Source organism: Syngnathus floridae, chromosome 8 (genome assembly GCF_059516105.1).
Source record: "Syngnathus floridae isolate MCC-2025c chromosome 8, RoL_Sflo_1.0, whole genome shotgun sequence".
NCBI classification, from domain to species: domain Eukaryota; kingdom Metazoa; phylum Chordata; class Actinopteri; order Syngnathiformes; family Syngnathidae; genus Syngnathus; species Syngnathus floridae.
The window spans coordinates 15,052,307-15,070,766 of record NC_142420.1 but is presented as its reverse complement, the minus strand read 5'-3'; the positions used below and the strand labels follow the sequence as shown (position 1 = coordinate 15,070,766).

General features: G+C 48.4%; 1 protein-coding gene and 1 long non-coding RNA gene across 2 annotated transcripts in view; one reads left to right on the top strand and one right to left on the bottom strand.

Moving 5' to 3' along the window:
• Positions 1-8,762, top strand: part of LOC148394672 (uncharacterized) — a 128,601-nt gene extending 119,839 nt beyond the window's left edge. Inside the window, exon 7 of the long non-coding RNA XR_015859809.1 lies at positions 8,744-8,762. This is a non-coding gene — a long non-coding RNA (uncharacterized LOC148394672). The remainder of the gene's footprint in view (positions 1-8,743) is intronic.
• Positions 1-18,460, bottom strand: part of tmprss3a (transmembrane serine protease 3a) — a 181,316-nt gene that overhangs the window by 114,129 nt on the left and 48,727 nt on the right. The gene's annotated exons all lie outside the window — the stretch shown is intronic.

Genomic DNA, 18,460 nt, shown 5'->3' with positions numbered 1-18,460 from the left:
AGCTCCCCAGCGCAGTCCTTCAGCGCTCGACCCGGGATGTTGTCAGGGCCCGCCGCCGTTGATAGCGGCAAGCGCCCTCCTCATGCTGTTGGCAGAGAGGTACAGGGAGTGCTCGTGTGGAGGAGGAGTGGTCTTCAGCGGGCAAGTGCTGTTCTGAGTGTCGAAGCGAGCAAAGAAGCGGTTAAGATCGTTGAGCAGACGGACGTCGCCCTCACAGCTCTGCGGCGCGGACTTGTAGTCCGTGATGGTCTGAATGCCCTGCCATAGGCTCCGTGCATCCCTGCTGTCCTTGAAGTGGGCGGTAATCTTGCAAGAGAACGCCCTTTTCACTTCCTTGATGCCCCGTGACAGGTCGGCCCTCGCTGCCCTCAAGCCAGCCTCATCCCCCGCTCTGAAGATTTTGTCCCTGCCCCTCAGCAGCCCCCCGTCAGCCATGGCTTCCAGTTAGCCCAAGTGACGATGGACTTCGAGTGAGTCAATACACTTTGTGATGTAAGAAGCAACAGAATCAGAATACTCCTCTATGTCTGTCCAACCGTTGCAAGTGGCCGCCCGCTTAAACATGTCCCAGTCAGTAGTGCCAAAGCAGTCTTGAAGCGCATCAGAGGCACATCCATAGCCGGAGTCTTGTTTCTTCCTGAGATGTTGTGAGGGGCTGGACATGGCTGAGGAAGCTTCTCCTTGACTTCAGTCGTTGAGCCGGGGTTCGCATCCATGAAGGATGTGGCGTTCATTGCTGGAAGATGTTGTCCTCTCTACTGGACTGGTGACCTCCCTTCTCACATCTGGAGGAGCGATGCCAGCGAGGAGATGCAGATTGTTCACATTGGTAGGCTTTAAGCAATCAGTTATCAAGTGGCAGGTGTTGTTCAACGCTAAGTCCAGTTTCTTAGCCTGGGTTGATCTGCCCCAAACAGGACATGCATACTCCGCAGAGGAATAGCACAGACATCACTTAATGTATGTGCTGTGGCTCCCCACTTTGAGTCAGCCAGCTTCTGTAGGATGTTGTTTCGGGAGCTGACTTTCAGTTTGGTGTTCTGGATATGTTCTCTGTAGGAGAGGCTGCGGTCCAGGGTTACACCAAGGTAGACGGGGTTGGTGCAGTTCTCATGTGGTGTTCCAGACCATTCGATTCTAAGAGGTCGGTTTGCTTCCCGGTTCCTGAGATGGAATGAGCAGACTTGAGTCTTCGCAGGGTTTGCGTGTAGGTCAGGGGTCTCAAACTCCAGTCCTCGGGGGCCGCATTCCTACATGTTTTCCAAGTGTCCCTCGTTAAACACACCTGATTCAAATGATCAGTTCATCCTCACGTTCTGCAGGAGCCTGATAATTGAATCAGGTGTGTTTAACGAAGGAAACTTGGAAAACATTTGGAATGCGGCCCTCGAGGACTGGAGTTTGAGACCCCTGGTGTAGGTGGTTGCGCTCGTAGTAGAGGAGTTGCTCATCTAGGGCTGAGGTGAGGTTTGTTTCTGCTGTTTCAAACGTAGTCTCTTGTGATGTTATACAGAGGTCGTCTGCATAGATGAAACACTCAGTGTTCTGGTCCATTGGCTGGTCATTGGTGTAGATGTTATACAGCAGTGGATCCAGCACACTACTTTGGGGTAGGCCGTTCTTTTGTTGTCGCCAGCGACTCTGTATATTGTTCAGGGTCACATATAAGTGCCTGTCTTTCAAGAGGGCTACTATGAGATCAGAGAATGCCAGATCTTGTGTCAACTCAAGAATCTTCTTGAGGAGAAGGCGGTTGTTCACAGTGTCATATGCGGCAGAAAGATCAACAAAGACGGCTCCTGTTACCAGTCCTTTCTGAAACCCATCTTCAATATGTTGAGTGAGATTCAGAAGTTGGCTTGTTCTAGATTTGCCAGGTCGGAATCCAGCTTGTTGGGGGATGATGGCTGGTTCAACAACTGGGGCCAGCCTGTTGAGGATCAGTTGCTCGAACAGCTTATATGGGTGGCATAGCAGGGAGATTGGATGAAAGCTCTTTGCATGTGCTGGGTCTTTACCTGATTTGAGGAGAGCAATGATTTTGGTTTTTCTCCAGATCTTTGGGATGTTTCTTGTCAGCATGCAGTTGTTCATCAGTTCGAGGATCCATTTGCGCGTCAGAGGTCCAAAGTGTTTGATCTCTTCCGAGAATATGTTTTCCAGGCCAATGGCTTTGCCAGTCTTTAGCGCATTGATGCCGAGATTGAGCTCATCAAGGGAGAAAGTATATATATATATATATATATATATATATATATATATATATATATATATATATATATGTATGTATGTATGTATGTATGTATGTATGTATGTATGTATGTATGTATGTATGTATGTATGTATATATATATATATATATATATATATATATATATATATATATATATATATATATATATATATATATATAAATAAAATGGGCTACTGGAACAAGACACAAATGGGCGAGATGCGAGAATAAGGATCTGTTGGAATGCTACTACTCCAGCAACCCGAGCGAGAGGGGTTACATGCGGAGAATGCGGGAACAATGGCAACTTCAATACCCACAGTCAACACTATCGGCCAAGCAACTAGTAGCTCAATGTTCCAATATCAATAAACGGCACCTGCTATCACACCTCGAGATTGATGAGATACAACACAAATGCCATAACGAAGGCCAACCAGAGCACCAGGTCAGAGACGAGTTAAATCCATGTAAAAGTCCAGAGGTTGGGTACGAAACCCCAATAAGCATAATCAAGCTGAACGAGGCAGCAACTGACCTGAAGAACAAGATCACGGTGAGAATGAATGCTCGGGAACCTAGATACACACTGCAGAGGCTAAGTGAAGTACCCTCACAAAGTCTCCTAGAAGATGTGAATGCAGCACTGAAAACAATTCCTACGGCTACCATCACTGAAACCAATGAGCTGATATACACCTCAGCAGCAGTGATCCTAGAAATGCTTGGCTACAAGAAGAATGACCATATGCGACCACAACAGTGCCCACCATGGAAGAGAAGGCTGGAGGCCAAAATCAAGATAGCACGGAGAGAAGTGAGCCAAATGACAGAGGCCCAGAAAGGTGCAATGAAAAAGCAAGTTCCCAAGAAATACAGCCAGATGCCCATACCTGAAGCACTCGAAACTGCCAAACAAAGACTCCAAGCCTTGGCCAGCCGCCTAAAGAGGTACACAAGAGAGAATGAAGCCAGACGAATAAACAGGTTGTTCACAACACAACCAGCGAAAGTGTACGCTCAGTGGCAGGGGAATAATAGCAGAGCAGACCCACCAAGGCTGGAAACTGAACAGTACTGGAAGGATATATGGGAGCGGGAGGCATCACATAAGAAGGATGCACAGTGGCTGGTGGCTCTGAGAAAGGACCACAGCAAGCTCCCTGAACAGAACCCAGTAACCATCACAGTGGCAGACATCCAGAGAAGAGTCTCAGGAATGAAAAACTGGACAGCACCAGGCCCTGACATGATCCACAGCTGCTGGCTCAAGAAACTTACAACTCTCCATGAGCGCCTGGCAGCACAAATGAACCAGCTGCTAAGGGATGGGACTCACCCTGAATGGCTAACCCAAGGGCGTACGATCCTGATCCAGAAGGATCCATCAAAGGGTACAGTCCCATCCAACTACCGGCCAATCACCTGCCTCTCCACAACATGGAAGCTGATGTCGGGCATAATATCAGATAAGATCAGCAGGCACATGGATCAATACATGAGCACTGCTCAGAAAGGGATTGGTAAAAATACCAGAGGAGCAAAACATCAACTCCTGGTGGATAGAACAGTCACCCAAGACTGCAGAACTAGACGTACCAACCTGAGCACTGCCTGGATTGATTACAAGAAAGCATATGACTCAATGCCACATACTTGGATCACTGAATGCTTGAGGCTGTACAACATCAATGGGACTCTGAGAACCTTCATCGCCAACTCGATGAAACAGTGGAAAACCACACTTGAAGCCAATGGCAAGCCACTTGCACACGTGACCATCAAATGTGGTATATACCAAGGAGACGCTCTGTCCCCAATGCTGTTCTGTATAGGACTGAACCCCCTCAGCCAAATAATCAACAAGACGGGTTATGGATACCAACTCAGGAATGGGGCCACCATCAGCCACCTCCTCTACATGGATGACATAAAGCTGTACGCTAAGAACGAGCGGGACATTGACTCCCTGATCCACACTACCAGGATCTACAGCTCTGACATCGGAATGTCATTCGGACTTGAGAAATGTGGCCGCATGGTGACTAAAAGAGGAAAGGTAATCCACACAGAGGGGGTCTCACTCCCAGAAGGAACAATAGCAGACATTGAGGACAGCTACAAATACCTTGGAATTCCACAGGCAAATGGCAACCTTGACGAGGAAACAAGGAAAGCAGCCACAGCCAAATACCTCCATCGAGTAAGGCAAGCCCTAAGAAGTCAGCTCAATGGCAAGAACAAGTCCCTAGCCATTAACAGCTACGCCCTACCAGTAATCAGATACCCTGCAGGAATCATACGGTGGCCAAAGGAAGATATACAGACCACAGATATCAAGACACGGAAGCTCCTAACCATGCATGGAGGGTTCCATCCCAACTCCAGCACCCTGAGACTGTACACTAGCCGTAAAGAAGGAGGCCGAGGACTAGCGAGCGTGAGAGCCACTATCCAAGATGAAACATCCAAGATCCATAAGTACATCAGAGATAAGGCCCCAACGGATCACGTGCTCAGTGAATGTCTCAGACAATGGGCATCAAAGGAAGATGAGGTGCTGGAGGGACCATCATGGGAGGACAAGCCCCTACATGGGATGTACCACCGAAACATAGCTGAAGTAGCTGATATCCAGAAATCCTACCAATGGCTAGAAAGAGCTGGTCTGAAGGACAGCACAGAGGCACTGATCCTGGCTGCACAAGAACAGGCCTTGAGCACCAGAGCAATAGAGGCCCAAATCTACCACACCAGACAAGACCCCAGGTGTAGATTGTGCAAAGAAGGTCCTGAGACAATCCAGCACATAACTGCAGGGTGTAAGATGCTGGCAGGTAAAGCATACATGGAGCGCCATAACCAAGTAGCTGGAATAGTGTACAGGAACATCTGTGCAGAGTATGGACTGGGAGTCCCAAGATCCAAGTGGGAAGCACCTCCAAAGGTGGTAGAGAATGACCAAGCCAAGATCCTCTGGGACTTCCAGATCCAGACAGACAGAATGGTAATGGCGAACCAACCGGACATTGTGGTGGTGGACAAAGAGCAGAGGAAAGCCGTTGTGGTTGACATAGCCATCCCAAATGATGGTAACATTAGGAAAAAGGAACATGAGAAACTTGAGAAATATCAAGGGCTCAGAGAAGAGCTGGAGAAGACCTGGAGAGTTAAGACTTCAGTGGTACCTGTGGTCATTGGAGCACTAGGGGCAGTAACCCCCAAACTGGAGGAGTGGCTGAAACAGATCCCAGGAAAAACATCTGACATCTCAGTCCAGAAAAGTGCAGTACTAGGAACAGCAAAGATACTGCGTAGAACCCTCAAGCTCCCAGGCCTCTGGTAGAGGACCCGAGCTTGAAGGGAAAAAGAGACCACCCACGGGGATGGCTATGTCAACCACAACGGCTTTCCTCTGCTCTTTGTCCACCACCACAATGTCCGGTTGGTTCGCCATTACCATTCTGTCTGTCTGGATCTGGAAGTCCCAGAGGATCTTGGCTTGGTCATTCTCTACCACCTTTGGAGGTGTTTCCCACTTGGATCTTGGGACTTCCAGTCCATACTCTGCACAGATGTTCCTGTACACTATTCCAGCTACTTGGTTATGGCGCTCCATGTATGCTTTACCTGCCAGCATCTTACACCCTGCAGTTATGTGCTGGATTGTCTCAGGACCTTCTTTGCACAATCTACACCTGGGGACTTGTCTGGTGTGGTAGATTTGGGCCTCTATTGCTCTGGTGCTCAAGGCCTGTTCTTGTGCAGCCAGGATCAGTGCCTCTGTGCTGTCCTTCAGACCAGCTCTTTCTAGCCATTGGTAGGATTTCTGGATATCAGCTACTTCAGCTATGTTTCGGTGGTACATCCCATGTAGGGGCTTGTCCTCCCATGATGGTCCCTCCAGCACCTCATCTTCCTTTGATGCCCATTGTCTGAGACATTCACTGAGCACGTGATCCGTTGGGGCCTTATCCCTGATGTACTTATGGATCTTGGATGTTTCATCTTGGATAGTGGCTCTCACGCTCGCTAGTCCTCGGCCTCCTTCTTTACGGCTAGTGTACAGTCTCAGGGTGCTGGACTTGGGATGGAACCCTCCATGCATGGTTAGGAGCTTCCGTGTCTTGATATCTGTGGTCTGTATATCTTCCTTTGGCCACCGTATGATTCCTGCAGGGTATCTGATTACTGGTAGGGCGTAGCTGTTAATGGCTAGGGACTTGTTCTTGCCATTGAGCTGACTTCTTAGGACTTGCCTTACTCGATGGAGGTATTTGGCTGTGGCTGCTTTCCTTGTTTCCTCGTCAAGGTTGCCATTTGCCTGTGGAATTCCAAGGTATTTGTAGCTGTCCTCAATGTCTGCTATTGTTCCTTCTGGGAGTGAGACCCCCTCTGTGTGGATTACCTTTCCTCTTTTAGTCACCATGCGGCCACATTTCTCAAGTCCGAATGACATTCCGATGTCAGAGCTGTAGATCCTGGTAGTGTGGATCAGGGAGTCAATGTCCCGCTCGTTCTTAGCGTACAGCTTTATGTCATCCATGTAGAGGAGGTGGCTGATGGTGGCCCCATTCCTGAGTTGGTATCCATAGCCCGTCTTGTTGATTATTTGGCTGAGGGGGTTCAGTCCTATACAGAACAGCATTGGGGACAGAGCGTCTCCTTGGTATATACCACATTTGATGGTCACGTGTGCAAGTGGCTTGACATTTGCTTCAAGTGTGGTTTTCCACTGTTTCATCGAGTTGGCGATGAAGGTTCTCAGAGTCCCATTGATGTTGTACAGCCTCAAGCATTCAGTGATCCAAGTATGTGGCATTGAGTCATATGCTTTCTTGTAATCAATCCAGGCAGTGCTCAGGTTGGTACGTCTAGTTCTGCAGTCTTGGGTGACTGTTCTATCCACCAGGAGTTGATGTTTTGCTCCTCTGGTATTTTTACCAATCCCTTTCTGAGCAGTGCTCATGTATTGATCCATGTGCCTGCTGATCTTATCTGATATTATGCCCGACATCAGCTTCCATGTTGTGGAGAGGCAGGTGATTGGCCGGTAGTTGGATGGGACTGTACCCTTTGATGGATCCTTCTGGATCAGGATCGTACGCCCTTGGGTTAGCCATTCAGGGTGAGTCCCATCCCTTAGCAGCTGGTTCATTTGTGCTGCCAGGCGCTCATGGAGAGTTGTAAGTTTCTTGAGCCAGCAGCTGTGGATCATGTCAGGGCCTGGTGCTGTCCAGTTTTTCATTCCTGAGACTCTTCTCTGGATGTCTGCCACTGTGATGGTTACTGGGTTCTGTTCAGGGAGCTTGCTGTGGTCCTTTCTCAGAGCCACCAGCCACTGTGCATCCTTCTTATGTGCATATGTATATATATATATATATACACATATGTATATATATATACGTCAACATGAAAAGAAAGTCCTCCCATTCCCTATGAAAGTGATACGTTTTAAAAAATCTTTTTACAATGTCCAGCTGCCCTTTTTATACCCTTTCTTAAGTTTAAGAGAAAAAACAGGTAGTGGCTTGGCGATTGACCGGTCGATCGCGATCGCCGTATTAGGCACCCCTGCAGTAGATAATAAACAGCGGGGTCAGATATTTGTGCTCAATGAATCTTAATAGGTAGAAATTTAATAATGAGAAACTTGAAATTTTGGGATTTAACAATTGAACTTTGGGATTCAGTCAGGGATTCAAGAGGAGGCTGGATTACTACCTTGCTCAATTTGTCTCAATCAATAGGACAGAAATTAATTTCACCTCAACGGCAAGTAAGTTGTATGAGGCTTGTCCAAGCTTAAAGAAGTAACAGCCGTAAGAACTCCGGAATCTTAAATAATTATACATAAAAGTCACACAGGGCGACAGTTAACAAGATAAAAATGCGATAGGGCTTTAAATAACAAATGCATTGACACTGTAATGTTAACACAACGGATTCAAGTGGCTGATTATGGAAACATTTGCTAAAGGATTAAGATTTCTAAAAGGATCTTTGAAGGATACTTAAGGGAAGAAGGTTTATGAAGAAGGTTAGGGTTTTCAAATTTTGATATAAGCGTGACTGTAATGGCTAAGAAATGATGGAATTATATGATGCAGTAATGGAAAATTTAGGCAGAAACTCTTTACAGCCGCAGTGTAAGCTGCGGAAGCTGCCTACTTTTAGCCAGATGAAAGATCAATGATGCTTGGCAGGAGATGTGCCTCCATAGATGAATGCATGAATGAAAGATGGGTGTTGGACGATGTGACAGAATCAGGAACTTTTTGTATAATGAATGAATGAATGAATGAATGAATGAATGAATGAATGAATAAGATAAGAAACAAAGAGAAGCATACAGAGATACAACTTGACAACTTGTAGGGGAGGAACAAAATAATCGAACTAACGCCAGAGGGGGTGTTCTAATTAACCTTTCCTAGCTCATTGATTGGAGTAGTTGATTTGGGATAAAATTATCCATCCATCCAATATCTGTACTGCTTGTCCCCACAGGGGTCGCTGGCGGAGCTTATCCCAGAAGCCATCGGGCAACAGACGGGGGACACCCTGAACCGGTTGCCAGCCAATGGCAGGTGACAATAAAGACGATTCGAATTCACACCTAAGGACAATTTGGAGTGCTCAATCAGCCTACCATGCATGTTTTTGGGATGTGGGAGAAAACCCAAGTGCCTGGAGAAAACCCACGCAGGCACGGGGAGAACATGCATAATCCACACAGGGGGGGCCAGAGGTGGAGGCGACTCCACACCCTCCAAACTGCGAGGCGGACATGCAAACCAGTGACCCACTGTGCCGCCCCAATGGAAATAATGATAATATAATAATAATAATAATAATAATAATAATAATAATAATAATATTTCTTACATTATCATAATAGTTACATTAATGACATTTAGCATGTAAATGCATGTTTATTTGGATTTATAATTCACGGAGAGAACATTTGTAAAAGATTTATATTGTGGTATACTGTGAAGGAACGGGCAGTACAGCCAAATGCAAAGCGACACAGACTTTATTGCGGGGAAGGAAGGGAGCAGTGCTGGAGCAGCAATCGGATGGGAGGGTTTTCGTCACGGGAGAGTGGCTGGATGATGGACCAGGCGGAGTCGCGTTCAGCTGCGCTCCTCCATGGGACGGGCTGGCTACGGACTGGAACACAAGTAAGACGATCGATTACGCAAGCGAGCGATCGAGGCAGACGGAACAAGGAACGTTCCAAATAGACAATGGGAGTCAGATGTACGAGGACTGGTGAGCGAACTAGTGGCGTCACAAGTCAGACTGACAGGAAGTGACCGGATGACAGGGTTTAAATAGAGAGGCTAACAGGTGACAGGTGTGGGTGATTCAACTGAATGGGGGCATGGCCAAGTGGCAGTTGAGGCAGGCACGTGACAGAACCCCCCCCCCCCCTCTCTCCTCTAGGGACGGCTCCTGACGTCCCCAAGAAACGCCCCCCCAACACCGAACATTTGGGTGGGGAGGCTCAATACTCTGTCGAAGTGTCCAATTCCTCAATGTCGGAAGCTGGTGCAGAAGGTGCAGGAGTGGATGATGCTGGCGGAGGGTGCCGTACACGACCGGCCGTAGTGGACCTTGCCCGGCTGCGGGTGAAAGACAGAACTCCGCTCAGAAGGCGGAAACAAATTGCGGACCGCGGTCCGAGACAATGTCCTGCAGGAGACCGTGGTCCCGAAACACCTCCCGCAGCAAAATTGACGCCGTTTGCTTCGCGGAGGGGAGCTTAGGCAAGGGAATAAAATATGCCATCTTGCTAAAACGGTCCACGACCGTGAGGACTACTGTGTTCCCTTCTGTGGGTGGGAGACCTGTGATAAAGTCGACAGACAAATAGGACCAGGGACGTCGACAAGGGTTGGAGCAGCCAGGCGGAGGATGGTTAGATGATTTAAAGCGGTTACAGATGGGGCAGGTGCAGACGTAATCGCGAGTGTCCTCCTACCAGTTGGGCCACCAAAAATGTCGGGCCACCACGTACCTCGTGCGGGTAGCCCCAGGATGACAGGTAAGATGGGAGTCGTGTGCCCACTGCAGGACGGATGCCCGAAAGTCCTCCGGTACGAACAGGAGACCCTCCGGGCAGTTGCTGGGGCCGGGTTGGTCGTGTGAGGCTGCCTTCACCTGGCGCTCAATGTCCCATGAAAGGGCAGCGACTCGAACTTAGCTCGGGAGGATCGTGGGAGCCGGCCCCCGCTCCTCCTCCCCTCCAGAAAATTCACGCGACAGAGTGTCCGCTTTCGCATTGCGGTAAGCCAGTCTGTAGGAGAGTGAGAAATTAAACTGATCAATAAAGAGACACCACCGAGCTTGCCTTGCTTTTAGCTGTTTTCAGGTACTCCAAATTTCTGTGGTCCGTCCAGACGATGAACGGGGTGGTAGCGCTTTCGAGCCGCTGTCTCCAATCCTCCAGGGCCAGCTTAGCTGTAAGGAGTTCCCGATTGCCTATGTCGTAATTTCGTTCAGCGGACAACAGGCGGCGAGAGAAGAAGGCACACAGGTGGAGTCGTTTGTCCTGGCTGCTTCGCTGTGACAGCACTGCCCCGACTCCCAAGTTTGAGGCATCCACCTCGACCACGAACTGCCTTTGGGGGTCGAGCATTCGGAGGACAGGGGCGGATGTGAATCTTTTCTTTAGTTCAAGAAATGCTCGTTCTACCTGCTCTGTCCACTTGTACGGGGAGGCGGGGCTGGTAAGGGCGGTGAGGGAAGCAGCCACCGTACTGTAACCGCGAATGAAGCAGCGATAAAAAGTTTGCAAAGCCCAAAAATTGTTGCAGTCGCTTGCGCGTCTCGGGGGCGGGCCATGATGTGACCGCCCTCACCTTTTCAGGATCCATTTCGATGCAGCCCTCCCATACCATGTACCCGAGGAACTTGACCGATGGGGTGTGGAACTCTCAGTTCTCCTTCTTCACGTACAGGGAATTCTCCAGGAGGCGGCGTAGCACCGCCCAGACGTGTTTGATGTGTTCCGGGAGCGAGTGGGAGAAGATGAGGATGTCGTTTAAGTAGACGAATACGAACCTCTTCAGCATATCTCTAAGTACGTCATTGACGAGTGTTTGAAAAACTGCGGGGGCGTTGGTGAGTCTAAATGAGACCGCCAAGTATTCATAAGGCCCGCTCGGGGTGTTGAATGCCGTCTTCCACTCGTCCCCCTCCCGAATGCGCACCAAGTGGTAGGCGTTTCGGAGGTCCAACTTAGTGAAGATGGTGGCTCCCTGGAGACTCTCAAAGTCGGAAGAAAGGAGAGGCAGGGGGTAGCATTTCTTGATTGATCTGATTTATTACCCAGTAGTCAATGCACAGGCTCCGCCATCCTTCTTTCCGACGAAAAAAACCCCGGCTCCCGCGGGCGAGGAATGATACCGGCAGCAAGGGAGTCCTGGATGTACTCCTCCATGGCCTTGCGCTCAGGAGCAGACAGGGAGTATATGCGACCCTTGGGAGGTGAGGTGCCAGGTAACAGGTCAATGGTGCAATCGTAGGATCGGTGTGGGGGAAGAGAAGTGGCCTTGGCCTTACTGAAAACGTCCTTGAGTTCAGGATATTGCGCAGGAACTTTGGAGATGTCCGGGTTTGAGCTGGGAGCGGATCTCCCGAGCGGGCTGGTTGCTCCCTTCAGGCACTGACGATGGCAGCATTCGCTTCATTGCCACACAGCTCCCACCTCCCAGTCCAGAACGGGAATGTGCTCTCACAGCCAGGGGTGCCCCAGAATGAGCCGCCACTCTGGAAGGGACAGGAGATGAAATTGAATAAATTCATTGTGATTATCAGAAAGGAGTAACCTGACCTGTTCAGTGATGGAGGTCACTTCACTAATCAGCCGACCATCAATGGCATGGGCCGGAATGGAGGTGCTCTGAGGCAAGAACTTGATACCCCACTGATGGCCCAGACCAATGTCAATGAGGTTGCCCTCCGCCCCGGAGTCCACCAGGGCTGCCACGTTCCGGTCGCCAGGCGCAAGTTGGGCACGAGCCTGCAGCGTGAATGCGCTGGGACTGGGGGAGCTGGTGCCGGTCGAGCTCACGCGGAATCCCCCGACACCGCGGGGGCTCTGGCCCTTTAACAGACACGTTGCTGCCCGATGTCCCTCCCCTCCACAATACAGGCACAGGCCTTGTGTGAGGCGTTAAATGCGCTCCTTGCCGGGAAGGTGAGCTTGCCGCAGCTAGGTTCAGTCGGCGGATCTTGGACAGGTGGGAGAGGGTGGCTGAACGAGTCCCGTAGTGATCTCCGTTCACGATTAGGCCGTCGGATTCGGATCCGTCGGTGCACTTGGGCCGCCAGGTCCATTGCATCCTCCAAGGTCCGTGGACGCTCATAGGACACCATTTTGTCCTTAATATAGTCGGAGAGCCCGTGGAGGAATGTGCTCACCAGCGCCAGGGTGTTCCACTCACTGCTGCCGTTCAACGTCTGGAACTTCAGGGTGTACTCTGCTACCGATCGGTTGCCCTGACGTAGAGTCACCAGTTCCTTGCTGGCATCCTCGGCGGCGGAACCCAACTCAAACAGGCGTAATAGTTCGTTCGCAAGAGCATCAAACGAGGCACAGGCCGGGGCCCGCCTCTCATATTCGGCCATTCCCCACCGCCGCGCCTCGCCCGTGAGGTGGGTCAAGGCAAACCCCACCTTGGCCAGTTCAGTGGCAAACGTGACAGGTTAGAGGGCGAACTGTCATGCGGTCACGTTTAGTTTCCGGATTTCTGTCTTGTCTGTGTCGTAACTTCACTTCCTGTTTTATTTTGTCATCCCTTCCGTTTCAGTTCGTGGTTCCTTCCTCTGTTTCTGTTGTCTTGTATTCCCTGATCCCGATTGTGTGCACCTGTGTGGTTGACGCTAATTGTCAGCACCTGCGTCCCAGCCCTTTTGTGCGTATTTAGTCCGTGTCTGCCCCTTGTCTTGTGCCAGTGTGTCTTGCCTCGTCCCGACCACCAGCGATTCCTTGACGTCCGAATTCCTAGTAAGATTCCTTCTTTCTGTCTCGCCACCGAGCGACACTTTTTGTTAGTGACTTGTTCCCCATAGCCCTTTTTGTCTCGCCCGAGTGCGACGCTTTTTGTTTGGACTTTTTGCCGCGTGTTTCCCTCGCAAGAGGCGCCTTGAGTTGTATTTGTGGTCATCTTTTTGTTGGAATAAATCCGTGAAAAGAAAGACTCTGCATCCGAGTCCTCCGCCTTGTTCCCTGCCTGACACGAACATGATGCAGCAGTTTTTCACAAAGGCTCTGACGTGCTTGGGCTCTCCGTTGAACTTACCGTATTTGCCGGTGTATAAGTCGACTTGGTGTATAAGTCGACCCCCTAAAATTCGACGGAAATTTACGATTTTATGATATATCCTTTGTATAAGTCGAGCTCAATTGTTGCATTATATTAAACTTCAAAATTCAATCAGAAATATGCGAAATTTATTGACGAAATGTGTTCAAATTCGCGAGTTTGTAGCGAGCGATCTATACGCCATTTTAAATATTATTTACTTCATGACCCTGTGATATTACGCGCCGAGAGAGACTAACAACAATGAACACTCTTAGAAACTGATTTATTTTTAGTTAAGAAACAACAAATTATAAATATAAAGTGATTGCCGGTACATAGAGTTCAAAATTCGTCTTCATCGTCGCTATTTCCGAAAAGCTCGTTCCATTCGTTTTCGTTTAGTTTGTCGTCATAAAGGGCATCTTCTTGGTCTTGTCTATCCTCAGTTTCCTCCTCCTCTTCCCAGATAAGGTCGTCTTCTGTCCCATCGAGAGCGTTTGGCGAATATTTTCTAAGTGCCAAGGGCTCTTGCGCCATAAAGAGTCCGCCTCGGCTGGTTCCCCATGTCGGCCGGAACAAGTGAAAATTCGGCCTCTTCCCCTGGCAGTCTGGCCAAGTTTGGCGAATATTTTCTAAGTGCCAACAACTCAACCGCCGTAAAGTGTCCGCCTCGGCTGGTTCCCCGTGTCGGCCACCACAAGTGAAAATTCGGCCTCTTCCCCTGGAAGTCCGGCCAAGTTTGAGAATATTTTCTAAGTGCCAACAACATTCATTTAGACATGGCGATTGAATGTTTACGTACCGGTAGTTATTGTCGCTGCTTGACGCGCGATGACTCACACATTCGCTCAATACCCAGTACTTCCCCCTAGCAGTCATCGTCGCTGCCTGGCTTTTGATGTCCGTTACTGAGGTGAGAATATTTGAAATTGTTGCTGAGGATGCGTGTTAATGCGACGAACGCTTTATAATGATTCAGTTTCTCGCTGTTTGATGAGCCTGACGGACGCACACCCACGCACAATGAGATGCATGAGAAACGGCCTTGGTTACCATCACATTTGAAGCGATGAATACGAAGTTAAATTTTATGACTCGGTGTATAAGTCGAGGTCGATTTTTTTCGGTCGATTTTGGATCGAAAAAGGTCGACTAATACACCGGCAAATACGGTATCTAGATTTCCGATACGGGGTTCTGGAATGTCCACGAGCCTCCTGGCCTCGACGACGTGGCAGGGTGTGGGTGTGGTGGTGGATGCAGCAGCAGCTGGAGTAGCGAGGCTAGCTGACAGTGCACGGAGGGCGCCGAGGGCTAGGGCCATCTCCTGTTGCTGCTGCTCAATTTGCTGCTGCTGTTGCTGCAGCTGATGCTGCTGTTTCTGACCCACCTCAATCAGAGTTCGGATGTCTGCTGACAGACTGCTAACTGCGGTCTCCGTCCACTCCAGCCGGCACAATGCCGTCTGGTTGCTCGTTGGCTGCATTGTGATGGTCAGTATGTACTGTGAAGGAGCAGGCAGTACAGCCAAATGCAGAGCGACACAGACTTTATTGTGGGGAAGGAAGGGAGCAGTGGAGCGCTGGAGCAGCAATCGGACGGGAGGGTTGTCATCACGGGAGAGTGGCTGGATGACGGACCAGGTGGAGTAGCGTTCAGCTGCGCTCCTCTGTGGGACACGCTGGCTGCGTGCTGGAACACAAGTAAAACGATCGACCACGCAAGTGGGTGATCGAGGCAGACGGAACAAGGAACGTGCCCAATAGGCAAGGGGAGTTAGATGTACGAGGACCGGTGTGCGAACTAGTGGCATCACAAGACAGACTGACAGGGAGTGACCGGATGACAGGGTTCAAATAGAGAGGCTAACAGGTGACAGGTGTGGGTGATTCAGCTGATTGGAGGCGTGGCCAAATGGCAGGTGACGCAGGCACGTGACAATATCAAGCCATGCCACCTGTCATCAACTGGTAACTCTCACTCAGTCACCATGGACACCATTCACAGCCACGCCCCTTCTATTAAGTCAATCGTCCACACCTGTTCTTGTGTGTCACCGGTCCACTATTTAAACGTCACACACCAGTCACTCCCTTGTCAGTTCATCACAGTATGCTCCCCATCCGTGCCCTTGCTCTGTATCTTGTTGCCTTCCAGTTGCCGACCTGTTTCCGTGTACTGAGCGACCAAGCCTGAATGCCGCCAAGCGCCCGTCCAAGGATCAAGCCTGAAAGCCGCCAGCCTTGACTGAACGCACAATCACTGACCACGACTGTCTTGCCCATTGAGCTCTACGCCTGATCGCATCCTTTCCCCAATAAACAGTTTTACCGAATTTGGTCGCCCTGCCCATCTGTTCTCGTTACAGGGGCTTTTCTAAAATATTTTGGAGCATCCTCTGCTACTGGTCAGGATAAGCCACCCACCTCCCCTGCTCATCAGGTGCTTTAAGATGAGGAGTCGCCATCTACCTCATAAGCTAAACAGGCCTCTTCTGGCATGACCTCGACCCCTTAGGATCAGCCACCATGTATCGTATGTCCTCTTCACATTCGTCTCCACAAATATCTCATACTGAAAATGAGGACCTCTTTGCCTCTACTTTTCCCCAGCATGAGCATTTAAGTGGGTTTTTGCATGTCTCGTTCTATGTAGAAGATAATAGTAATGTAATATTTCTGAAATTCATATGCCAACTAAGAAATTTTGTGGGCGTGGCTGAGAATGAGTTGCATAAATGTAATTTACCGGCTGGGTTGCATGTGGCGCCGACACGTGACAACTTTTCTGGACCCGCGGAAAGATAACAACATACATGGTGTTGCTAATGGAGATCCAAATTAATAACAAGCTTAAAAAAATCTAAAAAAATAAAAAAACGACCCTACATAATTTTTTTCCATATCTCTTCAGTGTTGCTTTCGTTGTGCTCTAATAATGCATGAATATGATCTCTATTGCTTCTTTAGAATATTTACAAATTTATTTTTGTTGGTCTTATATTTTACTCCAGCATCGGTTTGTAAATTTTGATATGAAATGTTATTCTTTTTACATGTCTTCTCTATCCCTTTCGTCATCCATGACTTATTCAAATGTGTATACTTCCTAGTGACTTTACTTAATGGACAATGTGCGTTGTATGAAGAGATTATGGTTGACTAAAAGCATGACACCGAATATTTGAGTCTTCATTCGAACAGACCTCAGACCAGTTTTGGTTTTCTCTGACCAACTTAAAAGCAGTAGTAGAACATTTTGTTCTTAGTTTTATTTCTTATATGTGAGTTGTTCGCTTTTTTTTTTAAACGGTTTCTATTTCATGATCGATCTTATTTATGAATGTGTTATCTACAAACCGGATTCGGATGAAGTTGGGAAATTGTGTAGAATGTAAATAAAAACAAAATACAATGATTTGAAAATCCTTTTCAACCTATATTCAACTGAATACACTACAAAGACAACATATTTAATGCTCAAACTCATAAACTTTATTTTATTTTTCAAATAATAATTAACTTAGAATTTCATCGCTGCAACACGTGCAGTAGAAGTTGGGAAAGGGCATGTTTACCACTTCGTTACATCACCTTTCCTTTTAATAACACTCAATAAACGTTTTGGAAGACAGGAGACTAATTCTCTCCGCTTCTCATGTGGAATTCTTTCCCACTCTTGCTTGATGAACCGCATCAGTTGTTCAACAGTCCGGGGTCTTCCCTGTTGTACTTTACGCTTCATAATGCGCCTCACGTTTTCAATGGGAGACAGGTCTGGACTGCAAGCGGGCCAGGGGAAAACCTGGACTCTTTTACTTCGAAGCCACGCTGTTTTAACACGTGCAGAATGTGGCTTGGCATTATCTTGCTGAAATAAGCAGCGGCGTCTATGAAAAAGACATCGCTTGGGCGGCAGCCTATGTTGCTCCAAAATATGTATGTACTTTTGAGCATTTATGTTGCCTTCACAGAAATATAAGTCACCTATGCCATGGGAAGTAATGCACCCCCATACCATCACAGATGTTGGCTTTTGAACTTTGCGTTGATAACAGTCCGGATGGTCCGCTTCCTCTTTGGTCCGGAGGACACAACATCCAGTGTTTCCAAAAACAATTTGAAAAGTGGACTCACCAGACCACAAAACAATTTTCATTGTGCATCAGTCCATTTTACATGAGCTCGAGCCCAGAGAACCCGGCGGCGTTTCTGGATGTTGTTCATAAACGGCTTTTGCTTTGCATGGTAGAGTTTTAACCCGCACTTACTGATGTAGTGATGAACTGTATTTACTGACAGTGGTTTTCTGAAGTTTTCCTGAGCCCATTTGGTGATATCCTTTACACACTCATGACGGTTTTTAAGGCAGTGCCTTCTGAGGGATCGAAGGTCACGGTCATTCAGTCCTGGTTTCCAGCCGTGGCGCTTACATGCGGTGATTTCACCAGATTCTCTGAACCTTTTGATGATACTATGGACCGTAGATGTTGAAAACCCTAAATTCCTTGTAATTTTGCTTTGAGAAATATTTTCTCACGCCGTTATAGAGCTCTGTGCACTAAAACCAGCAGACACAGAGACAGCTTCTTCCCCCAGGCTGTCGCTCTGATGAACTCACTCAGAGTCATTACTGTGCAATAACATCCTGCTTTCCACACCTTTTTTGTCTACACTGTTTGTACTATGTGTCCTCTCTGCATCCATTGCAGCCTGGTCTCCTAGAAGAGGGACCCTCCCATCTGTGGTCTTTTCTCAAGGTTTCTCATTTCCCCTAGCTGGAGTTTTGAGTTTTTCCTTGCCCTCTTGGGAGTTTAAGATCAGGGGATGTTTGAGAATATCTTTCGTTCTTCACATGTCCTGAGTGTTGTTGTTAGTCACCTAAATGTTGAACAGAGGCTGTGATT